This window comes from Salvia splendens, chromosome 7 (genome assembly GCF_004379255.2).
Source record: "Salvia splendens isolate huo1 chromosome 7, SspV2, whole genome shotgun sequence".
Classification (NCBI taxonomy): domain Eukaryota; kingdom Viridiplantae; phylum Streptophyta; class Magnoliopsida; order Lamiales; family Lamiaceae; genus Salvia; species Salvia splendens.
Window position 1 is genome coordinate 25,649,092 of NC_056038.1, and position 13,232 is coordinate 25,662,323.

Genomic DNA, 13,232 nt, shown 5'->3' on the forward strand with positions numbered 1-13,232 from the left:
CAATAACAATACTAGCACCACTTAGACATTAATGATCATTACCCAATCTATCAGGATTCTTGGGCAACGAAATTCCCTCACCATTTGATAAGTCAAAGTAGTTTTCAATTAATATCGTATGCTCAATGTTATGTCAACAATGATTAAGAAACGATAATCACCGAGACCTCGTCTTTCAGTAAATAGCCAAGAAAGACTTATCTCACTGTTTGATCCTTTCAGTGCTATACCACACCGACGTCGTTCATTTCCTTAGGTAAGGAAACTTTCGGACTGACGTCGCAACCTTTCACGATAGGTAGTCAAAGCCTATCTAGGTTGTGAAACAGTTTTTCTTCTGCATGAACTGACAAGTTACCTACTGTGAACGCCGCTCACAACTCGTCTACTATGTAGAAGACTTAGACTCATTTTGCTTAAACTATGTATTTAAATGGAAAACGCATTTCAACATCTCATAAATACATAAGCAATACATAAGCAAAATACATTGTAACAAAATATTATTTCTCATAAAATGGTAACAAATGGATAAAAGAGTTATTACATATACAAGCATTCGAAAGATGCTTTCAGTATACTAAACTCTAACACCCTTACCCTTTTACTGCTTTCTAGTTCTAGGTTTGGGCTTCTGTGCTAGTAGATATCGCTGGCCGCGATCTAGGTTATCTGCTCTTGTTTTCTAGCCTTTTTATTGCTTCTTTACTTGCTCATGCTGTTTTCTTGTTTTTTGTTCCGCTGTGTGGTTTTCTGGTGTTTTACTTGTTAGCTGAAATGTGTGTCAGTGAGTACACTGCCATCTGAGAAACTTACCTATGCACCCAGTGTTGTTATCAGCCTTGAGTGACCCCCTGCACCCTCATTCAGTGAGTGCTTGCGAACTGGGAAATCCTCTTTTCGGGGTTCTCGTGACAGATAGGGAGAATCTCTGTTAGGACATGCTTCTTGAAGTTGTTGTCCTTCAAGTTTTGAACATTTTTTAGTCTGACTACATGCGTGTGCATGCTTGTGAGTGCGATTTTAGGTGTTGTATTTGCTATCTGTGTTGTCATAGCTTAGGAAAATCCTTGCATGTCTGTCACTAGTGGTTTCTATGTCTTGTCTTCCTTTAGGACCACCTTTTGTGATAGCAAGGTTCTGTGCAGGGCCTATTTTGTTGCTGGGTGTGTTTTCTCTTTTGGGTGTGTAAAAATCTTCTAAAAAATGTCTCAGCCTGTTGGAATTGTGTCTTTCAATGGCAAAAATGATTTTGTTATCCGGACACAGAAACAAAAATGTATTTTGGTTCAGCAAAAAGTGTTTAAGGTTGTAGATGGAACTATTCCTGATACTGAGCCTGAAGATAAGGTTGTTGAAATGAATGAATTAGCTAGGTCCACTATAATTCTCAACCTTTCAGATTATGTGATTAGAAATGTTGGATCTATTGAGTCTACCTCTAAGTTGTGAACAAAACTAGACACTCTCTACACTGAAACTTCTATGTCTTCCAGAATGTATTTGTTGGGGTTTGTATACTAAAAGATACTTCGAGCGTACATTCCTTCGTATAGTCAGTTTGTGCATGTATACGAGAAACGCCACGTCCACTTGTTTACCTAATTATGAGAATAAATAATATAATATAATGGTTTATTTATTGAAATATAAATAAACAAGTCCACGACTTCTTACTAAGAAGGTTAAAGTAGGGGAATCTGATGATTTCTCATGGATTCTTCAATAGGGGACTTGACCGGATCTAGTAAGAATAAAAACGAGTTCGCAACCTAGATAGGCCTTGGATACCTATTGGTATGGTTGTAGTGTTTGTGATAATTCTCTCTTACCTAAGAAGAGATTAGTAACACTAGTGTGGTAAAGCACTGAAAGGATCAACACGAAATATATTATTTATTGCTATCTACTGAAATAATATATTTCAGAAAATTTAGTACTCTACTTTGACTATTTATTATCATTTTTCTAAAATGAGTGTAGAAAATGAAATGACTCAACTACCGCGGAACGGAGGGAGTACTATTTCTTAGTCTATGAAAATATTGATATTGTTTATTTAATCAAACATTGCTTTGACTTATCAATATGTGCGAGTTTTTCTTAACTTAATCATCATATCTTGGGTGGTAGTAATTGAATAACATGAAAATATTAGAATATTATTTCATAAAATTCGCATGCCCAGTGTGGTATGATTCATCCCCAAGAGGTGTTTGAAAAAAGAATTTATTATTCAAAAAACGCACAGTTGGAATTTTATTCCATGAATAATAAATAAAGTTTCAAACTAGAAAAACTCTTTGGAGAATTAATTTAATTCAAGTCACATAGTAGACAAATAATTAAATTAATGGATTAAGATAATCTTAAACACGGGAAATATTATAAAATAAAATGGAACCCAAGTTCTTCGTAATTTGGTGATTTAGATGGAAGTTCAATATTATTTTTAGTGGAATAAAATAATATTTCATTGGATAATATATTAAATATGGGTTCATTGATTTAATAAGTTTATTGTCTAATGGGCTAGCCCAACATGTAATCATTCCATGGATCACAATTCCTAGCCAAACAAGTCCATCTTATAAACAGTGAAGGGATGTGGAAACCCTAGTACACAATACACAATTCACATCACACTCCTCCTAACCCTAGCCGCCATTCACTTGTCTTTTCTCTCACTCTCCTTGCATTGGTTTTTGTGCACTTGCCATAGGGAGATTAGGGTTTTTGGATTCTTGTTCTTGTTCTATACTAATTCATAGGATTAGATCAAGACAATCTCATGTTTTGTGTTGGTCTCCCAAGATCTCATATCACTATTATTGATTCTTAAGATCCGCCCACTAGATGAATAATCAAGGACGTGGAATAGAATGAAAGATTCGTGGTCAAGAATACTAGGATTACCGGGAGATTCAGCAAGCAACGTCAATCCTTCAATGGATAAAAGGTAACAATCAAGATCTACATCAAATAAGCTTGTTTATGTGTGTTTTGATGTGTTTTATCTATAGATCTAGATTAATTGCATGAAATTGGAATCGAATACATAATCACCTAAATAGATCTGTAAGGAACTGTTAGTTTTCCGTGTCTTCCGCTGCGGTAACCCCAACAGTATTTGTCTGAAAAGTTGTTTAAGTTCAAACTGGATCTTTCTAAAGATATAGATGACAATCATGATGTCTTTCAAAAACTGGTGCAAGACATCAAGAGGTCTAGTGATAAGACCATAGATGAGTATACTATTATTTCTCTATGAACTCTATCCCTGGTACTTATAGTGATGTCAAAGCTACTATCAAGTATGGCAGGGATAGTGCTCATCTTGATTTGATCATAAGTTCTTTGAAGTCAAAAGAAATAGAGATTAAAGAAAATTTGGCTTTAAAATTGCTCAGTCAAAAGCCTAGAATGTTAAAGGTAGATCAAAATCAAGAGGGGGTAATGAGGACAGTAACTCTAATGGTAATGGTAAGAAGAAGTGGGGGAGTAGGCCCAAGTCTAAAAGCAAGAATCCAAAAGCTAATAGAAAATGTTTTAACTTTGGTGAGGATGTCCACTATAAAAAGGAATGTCCTAACCCTAAAAAAGTAGAAGAACAATAATAATCAGCTGGATTCAATTGCTAACCTGGCTAAGAATAATGACTCTGAAGATGTTTGCTTCATAACTCATGATATTCTTTCTGTAACTCCTGGCTGTTCTTTTACAGAGGATCACTAGGTTAATTGATTCAGGATGCACCTATCATATCTATCCTTTCAAATATGTGTTTTCTGATTTCAAACCAGTGGAAAATACCTTATGTGTCTATGGCTAATGACAAGAAGTGTTCAATTCTTGGCATTGGCTTTGTGTGTTTGAAATTCAACAATGGTTATGTGCTCAATTTGAAGGATGTGAGATATGTGTGATTTGTGCTACAACCTGCTTTCTTGTACCTGTTTAGAGCATGATGAGCAGGGTGTTATAAAATTTTGTAAAGGTGCTATGTGCTAGTTTAAAGCTATGAAGAAGTGCAATCTCTATGTTTGTTCTGCTTAGTCTTTGGCCTGTATGAATAATCTTGCTAATGTGGTCAATGTTGATAAAACCATGTTATGGCATAATAGACTTTGTCACATCAGTGAAAAGGGTCTCAATATTTTGAAGAAAAATTAGCTTTTGTCTGAAAATGATGTTCAAAATAGTACTTAGTGTTTTGCGCAAGCAACATAGAGTCTCATTCCCTACACATGTGACTGAGAATATTAGTCATAGTGTGTTAGAATACCTATACATGGATGTGTGGGGTTCAGCCTCGGTTTCAACTCATTCAGAGTCTGTATTTTCTGTCTGTTATTGATGACTTTTCTAGAAAGGTGTGGTCTTTTCTTTTGAAACAAAAGTCTAAAATCTTTGAAAAATATTTGACATGGAAAAATCTTGTTGAAAACCAATCTGGAAAGACCATCAAGGTCATCAAAACTGGTAATGGTCTTGAGTTTTGCAATTCACAAATGGATGCTTTGTGCTCCAAGTATGGAATTAAAAGACACAAGACTTCTCCTTATGCAGGTAAAATGCTGACATGGCCTAGAAAAAATGAGGATGGATGTTTTTTTAGGGCATGTTTATATTACACTACTGCTAATGGTCTAAGGATCTAGGCACAAAAGTAGTTGTTGGGTGTAATACAATCTAAAATAGAAAAGAACACAAAAATGGACCACAAAATTGAAAATACAATGAAAGCAAATAGAAATCGTAAAATAGCTAAATCGATGAAGGTTCCATTTCGTAAGATGAGTTATTCTCTTATAGTGCTCTCGGTTCAGGTTTGTAGGATCGTCTTCAAAAATAAAATAGCTTCATCTTGCTTATTGCAGCACCACAGACAAAATGAACTCTGGTAAACTAGAAGTGACGAGGACAGAACTTCAAGAATGAAGTGAAGTTGAGCTTTCATATGATAGTATGAGTTTATGCAAAAAAAATGGTAAAGATTGCATTAAATGTCTACCACTATTTACAGGTAAGACGTACGTGGGACCTGTTGGAGTATAGCCTGTATAGGGGTGCCGTACCGCATACCGTACCTTAAATTGCGGTATGATCAAATGTTATAGCTATACCTTACCGAATTTTTCGGTATACCGCAAATTCAGTATAAGAATTTTTATACCGTTACCATACTGTTTATGTGGTATACCATACCGTATTTCGGTATTGCGGTATACCGAAAATTTGGTATGAAAATTTTCGATACCGTTACCATACTGTTTATGCGGTATACCATACCGTATTTCGGTATACTGAAATAAGGTATGGCATACCAAGTACAGTATACCGAAATAAGGTATGACATGTCATTATACTTGTGGTTCTGAGTATATGCAAATTCATAATCTGCCATCATGACTGAGTATATGCAAATTCATAATCTGCCATCATGACTAGTTTTACAATTGGGTTGATAGAAGTTTCTCATCCGAATTGGTACTCCCCCGTCCCCTAATAGGAGTCGTTGTTTGACCGAGCATGAGTTTTAAGAAATGTAAAGAAAAGTTGGTTGAAAAAGTTAGTGGAATATGAGACCCACTTTTTTATATTGATTTTATAATAAAATGTGAGTGAAGCGAGTTAGTGGAATGTGGGACCTACTACCATTTATGGTAAAAATGAAGAGTGACTCTTAATTGGGGACGGCCCAAAAAGGAAATTAGCGACTCTTATTCGGGGACGGATGGAGTATTACACAATACTTGATTGTGTAACTTGTTCGACCCGATCAAGCTACATTGACCATACATAATTCCAACGACCATCACACGAGCGAAAATAGCCTAATACAGAATGAATACAAAAGCTCAGTTCTCAAGATGTATTAAAGTATAAAAATTGAATCTTTCATATTCAACACCTATTGAGTACACAAACAGATTAGTAGCGCAGAACTTTGAACCATACCTCCATGACGTGCACTGAGACACTTACATTGTAACATTACAATTCACATTGTCAAATTTTAAGAGTCATTGTAGTGATGGATGTTTCAATCCATATTGAGACTCGACCAATTACATGCTTTTATTCTTTTGGTCAGGTGCTATAACCTTGAGAGATTGTTCTATACAAATCTTTTTCTTCAATATCTCTATTTAGAAACGCAATTTTGACATATTTTCTTACAACACCTTTCTTTTATTCATTTTTCCTCCCGTCTTCTCTTTCTTTCTTAAAAATTTTCTTCTCTTTATTTTCTCATTTTCAACACGATTTCATTTTTTAAAACATAATTCTTTTTCCTCAAATTCCTCCCCTATACCTCCATCTCAACTAATGATACAAAATAATTAATTTTCTTCAATGTTCATTATTACAATGAAGCAAGGATTTTTGTTTGAATATTGGCTCATCAACAAAAACAGGCTTATAAGGCTCAAATGGCCAATTAGGGAATTTTATGAGAAATGGTTCATCTATGAATAGAATTGGCTAACATAGATGACCTTGTGTAGATTCAGTAAGATCACGAGCAAGTTATGGAAACAAAAAACTTGTAGTCGATCAAACCACACATGAAATTCTGACTCAAAGTTCATTAGGTATAAGCGCAATAAGACAAGACGAACTCACTAACTTTGTTTGCTTATAAATTTGTTAATGGGTTTGAGTTAATTACACTTTGGGGTTATGATGTTCTTATTTGGTATTTCATGGGCTGAGAATGATGTTTTCAGTTTTGTTTTTTCTTCTGCATATCACTTGGTATTCCATTTCTGTTTTGAATTTCTCTATGGCATAGATATCAAAAATATGTAAACATGTGTATGATATATCGAAGTTAAATGGTTGTATCTTGTTATAACATACTACTCCACGATTTAGATGTTTTGATTCACTTAACCAAAAATATACTTCTTGATTGTTAAAGAGAATAATTAAATATCTAAAATAATGTTTTTGTTTTTGGGAACCTAAGTAGGAAGTTTGTAACCCTAACACCTAATCGATTGCCTTCTGATCATTTTGGGTTTTGCTTTTTCTTATTGACTTCTGATTTCAGTAGATAAAATCAAGCTGAAAATGGAATGGAAAAGGAAACAAACCAAAAGGTGCAAGAGTTATGTTTATTATTCAATCATAAAACCAATCGCCCTCTATATCCGATGAAACACTTGCACATACCTACATTTCAATCCCGACTCACAATGTCATATTCTTATTTTAGGGCAATGACTTGAAGGCAAGAAAACAAGATTATGTATCTTTCCATACTTCCACAAAGAAAATGTTAAGGAGAACAGATCTTTAGGGCAAGTATATGCACCTGTGCATGTGCTTTTTTGAAGTCATCCATAGTCAGGCTTCGAACGTCTGAACTGTGCAGTGAAGGCAATGGTCTTTCTCGGCCAGTGCCAAAGCTTTTCCTATAATATTGCACGGTAAGTGAAAACCAATATGACATAAGATGAGAAGAAAGCTTCAATCATGTGAATGTACCTGCTTCTCTTTCTCCAAAAGTTGTCTTATCGGGTAATATTAAGCTACCACACAAAGATTCTAAGATACAGACATGTTTCGCAAAGAAGGAATGGATCAGACGAGATTACAAGCCAAAACCAACTATTTAGAACTCATGCAGAATATGAGAAAAAACGATCAAACCTTTAGATCACTTCCCGAATACCCCTCGGTCATTTGAGCTACTGCTTCGAGATCCACATCTGGACCTAGCTCTTCTGTGGCTAATATCACCTTTAAGATTTTGTCCCTATTTTGAGCATCGGGCAGACTGACCATCAACCTGGTCGAATTATAAATAGATCAAGAGAACTGACGAGGAATGCTTCTTGTTTAGATAATTGAAAAATCTGTTCGAAAGGGCAATGATAACACCTTCTGGGAAGCCTCCTTATTACTGCCTCATCGAGATCAAAAGGCCTGTTTGTTGCAGCAAGTACTAGCACTCGTTCCTTATCCTTTGTACGCAAGCCGTCCCAGTTAACCATAAATTCATTTTTTATTTTACGCATTGCCTCATGTTCTCCTTGGCTTTCCCGTTTCCTTAACATACTGTCAACCTGTGGCGACATATATAAAAATCTTTATCGAGAAGACCATAATAAATGATATCACAACAACAAAAACTAACAGATGATTAGACTGACCTCATCAATAAATATAACACTGGGCGATATTTTGCTGGCCAAAGTGAAGACTGCTTTCACGTATTTCTCCCCTTCACCAAACCACTGAGTGCAAAATAATTACAATCAACCACAGATAGGGATAAACAGATGAGAATGACTAAGAAATGTTCAAGGCTAGCAAAAACCCCACCTTTGAGGTAATGCTAGACGTAGATATGTTGATGAAGTTTGCACCTGCTTCTGTTGCAACAGCTTTTGCAAGCATTGTTTTACCCGTGCCAGGAGGCCCGAAGAGCAATACTCCCTTACAAGGCTGCAAACGACACAATTAGTACAAGAAGGTATCGAATTCATGACAAATGAAAAGAAATGCTCTATTTTCTGATATGCTTTGAGCACAAAAAGCATTTACTTTTCTAAGTTGTCCTTTGTTGAACAGTTCTGGCCTTTGCAGAGGTAGCATCACTAATTCATTCAAAGTTTCCTTCACATTCTCCAATGCTGCAATGTGGTCGAAACTAACACCAATGTCACCGGGTGGAATGACCTCAGCAAGGAGCCTTTTCTCGAATTCATTCTCAGTAGCCACGTCCTAAAACTTTAAAAGTTATTTCCATGTACCAAATTAAGTAAAACAGTCCAGTGGAACAGTTCATTTTACAGCAAACACAAAGATCAAAACTCCACACACTTTACCTTGAGAGATTTTTTTAAACTCTGGTTTCCGTCTTCGGTGCCACGTAGAATGTCGAGCCCATATTTGATACTGCAATATAGTGAAGAAAGAATAGTGTCGGGACTCTCATCCGAAACCAAGTACTCAATTCTCAGGCTCCTATCAGTGGTAACATGATAGCAGACATATTTATTTACCTTGCACTTTGAATGACAATTGATGTATCTGTGACTTTTGGTAGAGTGTAGTACATGAAGCGATGAGTCAAAGCCCATCCGATAGCTCTTTCAACATCTGTCACCATTAGAACAAGTATCAAGGATTATCCAATTGAAGATCGTGAAATTTAGAGATAAGAAGTGAAATTGTATGACTGACTTTCACCGGACAAAGCTTGATCGTTAATGCACAATGTTTCCAAATCAGGGCAAACATATCTAAACCGACTTAAAACCTGAAATATATTGACAAAGAGAGACAAAATATTAGGCCAAAAAATGATACAAGAAGTTTGTCCAAATATCAATACTGCAATTTGCAACAAAATCCAGAGACAGATACTTCAGAAGGGGTGATGGACCAGCAAGACTAACCGAGCGGATAAGGGCAATATTTTCCTGTGATTTCATTGTCATGGCATCTCGATCTAGCATTTGTTTCCAGTCCTCCAGTATTTCTTCATCCTGTCATATTTTAGCAGCAATTAGTACTTCTTTCTCTTCAAATAATCAAAGTAGCATCATATGGAAGCCAAAAACTATGATTACCTGAGGAATCTGTACTGTCACTTTGTTTGGGAAAAGACGACTGAGCTGCTTCATACTTTTTGGGGCCTCTTTGTTTTTGTCTTGCAATTTACACTTATCCTATCAAAAAATAAAATGCTGTCTTACGAAGAGAAGTTGTATATGCCCCAATGTCGTCATTTTCATGACCATGTCAACCAACTGCATAACTTGCAAGTATGCTAGAAATGACGAAGTACACCAATAACCATTCAAATCGATCTTAATGAACATCTCAATAAAGGAGAAATGCATGCCAAGACTGTTTTCATACACATCAATGACAAAATCCATGTAACTAATCAAAAGTGAACACAAATTTAGAACACAGAATATATAATTGCAGTTAACTCGTACCCCTACAGAATGCATGTCCAAGAATCCTGTTTGGTTTAACTTTGCGAGAAGCAAGAGAGGTGGAGGCTGGATCCAAAACGTGAATTACAGTGTCACAACTCACAAAATTATATAAACAAAAGTATCAGTGTGTGTGTTGTTATGTAGAAATATTAAATTAAAGATCATCACATACTTTTTCCTTTGGGGTGTCCATCCGAGTATGTGAAGCTATGGCAACAACATTTTCTGGCAAAGCTTCGAGCTTCATTTTAAAGGCTGTAAATGCCATCAAATCCCTAATCACCAATTTCTCGATGTCTTTGAAAAACAAAATTAATGAACCCTTTTTACTTTCCATGGAAGCAACCTACAGAATCATTACATGTAAAATATCACTATTAAAAACCACAATCATGCAACATAAAAGAATGGATTCTAGTGTGATAAATACTTCAAATTTCACATAGCAACAAAGTTTACCTCAAAGAGATCATTTATGACAAGCTCATCAATGTCATCGTCATTTGAACTTTCAAGACTTATTGAGCCAGCTGCACATGGAGAAAAATAATCACAATTATAACTGGACATATTCTAGGTATAGAAGTTAAATAAGACAAGGAAACAAGTTAAGCAAACTCTTACCGGAACAAAAAAACCATGATCTCCTTCGCAAAGGCCCCCGAGGTCATTACCTTCGGGAACTGCTCTATTGAATCTAACCCCAATTTTAGAATAGCCATTACCTTCAAATACAAGAACCACCTTGCCTCTGGAACCATATAATGGACTCCTGCACAAAATCTTATGTTATCGGACTTAGAAATAAGGACAACCCACAACACATTGATACAATCATACAAGCAATTGGTACAGCTCATCAACCCCACATTCTCATAATTTTTTAGATGATCTAACAGCATGTATATCCAAACAGAAGGTGACATAAAAACGGGCGATTTAGCAAATATATGTTTAACTTGTGCAATTTCATGCCACCAACATCCAATAAAGTGACAGGTTATATCGAGAGTACAAGAGAAAGAAACATTTATCAGATAAACATCATCGGTAAATTTGAACAACAAATGATTTACCTAATTGGAAATTGACCGGGAGAAATGCCAAATGCTACTGAAGTGCCAACAAACTTTACTCTATCACCTGCCAAATTCCACTTTTAACCACTAAACATAAAAAATCTGAAACCTAAATTTAGACAAACAGGCAAAAAAGGCTAATTATACCTTTTCTGAAAGCGTAGTTCTTTGACGTAGCAGTAGATGCTTCATCCTTAGACTGCGCAGAAGAGGCTATAGCAGCATCCACACTCGAAGCTAGTTTCGTAAGGTCTACATCAGCAGTTGTTCGCTTAGCGAACACAGTAGCTCTCTCAGGCTCTGAACTTTCTTTTGGGGATTCAACTTCCTTAGTTAATCCCCCTAAACAAATTTTTAAATCAAAAATCAGAAATATAATTGCACAAACGAGCAATAGAACTAACTGATTAAAGAAAACAGACACTATTTAAGTTTCTTAACATTTAAAGTGGAAACTTACACCAGATAACATAATCTTGTTGACTATAAGGAGTCTCACACCAAAAAAATTAGCAAGTGCCCTAGTCAATGTTTCCTTATACATTTCTGAACCTGCGAAGAAAACACGTAATGCGATGGTCAAGATCAGCCAATAAAGTAGTAAAAAACGTACTTAAATATTTGAGTATGGAGGTATATTACCTTCTGGACCTGACAACAAAATTCTTGGGCACACCGCAGGGAGTTCTGAAATAAGCTCCACCATGTTCGGACACTTCAAATGTATGTATGACGAAGCTACAAGGACATTCTTGGTGGTCTCACTGTTAACGAAAATGAGCATTCAAATATGAAGCCAGCATAGAAAATGCATAATCTATCCTATTTATTAAAAAGGGTAGAGAGTTTATCAGTGGTACACAATAAGCAAGTACCTTAGATAATAGGGAAACTTCTCGAATGAAACACCCAGATCTTTCACATCGATTAAACATTTCCATAAGCCCTTTATTTGATCTCTGTGTTTCTTATTAAACTCAGAAGCTGATGGGCCTGCTAAAAATGTAAAACAGGTTATTGTTGGCAATACCAGAAGATGAAGCACCAGTATTCTCAATAACTGCTGCAGAAACATCGTCTTTACAGGAAAAAGCATCTTCCATACTGGTATCAATGATACAATTGTCTGACACTTTGCAAGTAGAAGGCACTGATGGAATTTCAGACCCTTGTTTCTGAGATGATGGTGGTGGAATAAGAGACAATTCATCAGTAGGATGTGAGAGGGCCAGAGTTGACGCAACGGCACCTGATCTAGCAATATGCAATCCATTTTTGGATCCACCATGAGCTTCTAAGCTACTTACTGAAGGGTGCATGCTAGTTGTCGATTCACCAGTGTTGGTAAGGAGTTGGAAAATATAGTAATATGTCAAGGAAATAAACAGGTATAATAATGTATTTCTACCAACCACCATAAACAATATGATGAAGAAACTACTATTAGAACACCACAGACAATAGGATACGTAAGCCTGTTTAGTTTTTGAGCTAAAGATAATCTCATCACCTCCATTTATAGAGATGGTGGATTTTTCAACGTAAGCCTTTCCATTAACTTGAACATATCCTTTTTTCCCAATGATTTCAAGCACTGTTTCCGAAACCCTCTCTATATGAATTGAGAAATGAGCATAGAATCAGTAACCATGATAGTTGGAATCCCTGCCTAAGTACCACATTGACAATCACAACATACCTCAGTTTCAATGTGCAGACTACAAACAATTACTGACTGCTGGATCTATGACCCACAAGCCACATCGCTCGTTTTACCAACAGTTAAAGTAGGGAGATGCAGAATAACATGGGAATTCTGGGATAGGAAAATTGCACGAAACAAATTAAGATAAAGAAGGGTAATCAAGATGTTGGCATGTGAATGAAGAGTCACTAAACCCCCATTGATAGCCGTGCTAGATTTAAAGCTTAGCAACACTGAAGTATTCCCCCTAAACATCACTTATCAGGATGAGACAAGCAACATGTCTTGTACCCGTCACTTCCAACAACGGACCTGTCCAAGTTAAACTTTTTAGTATGGAATGCATAATACTCTCTTGTTTCTGATTCCATATTGAGATTAAAAAGTTTTTTTCATGACCTAAAATATCGAAACGGGCAAATACATTATCCATTTTTACATTACCAGATATGAAATCAAAATTCAGAAAATATGATAGTC

At 35.9% G+C, this 13,232-nt stretch overlaps 1 pseudogene; it reads right to left on the bottom strand.

Annotated features, from left to right (window-relative positions):
- Positions 1 to 7,346: 7,346 nt before the first annotated feature.
- LOC121810624 lies at positions 7,347 to 12,320 on the bottom strand (annotated as a pseudogene).
- Between the last annotated feature and the right edge of the window lie 912 nt (positions 12,321 to 13,232).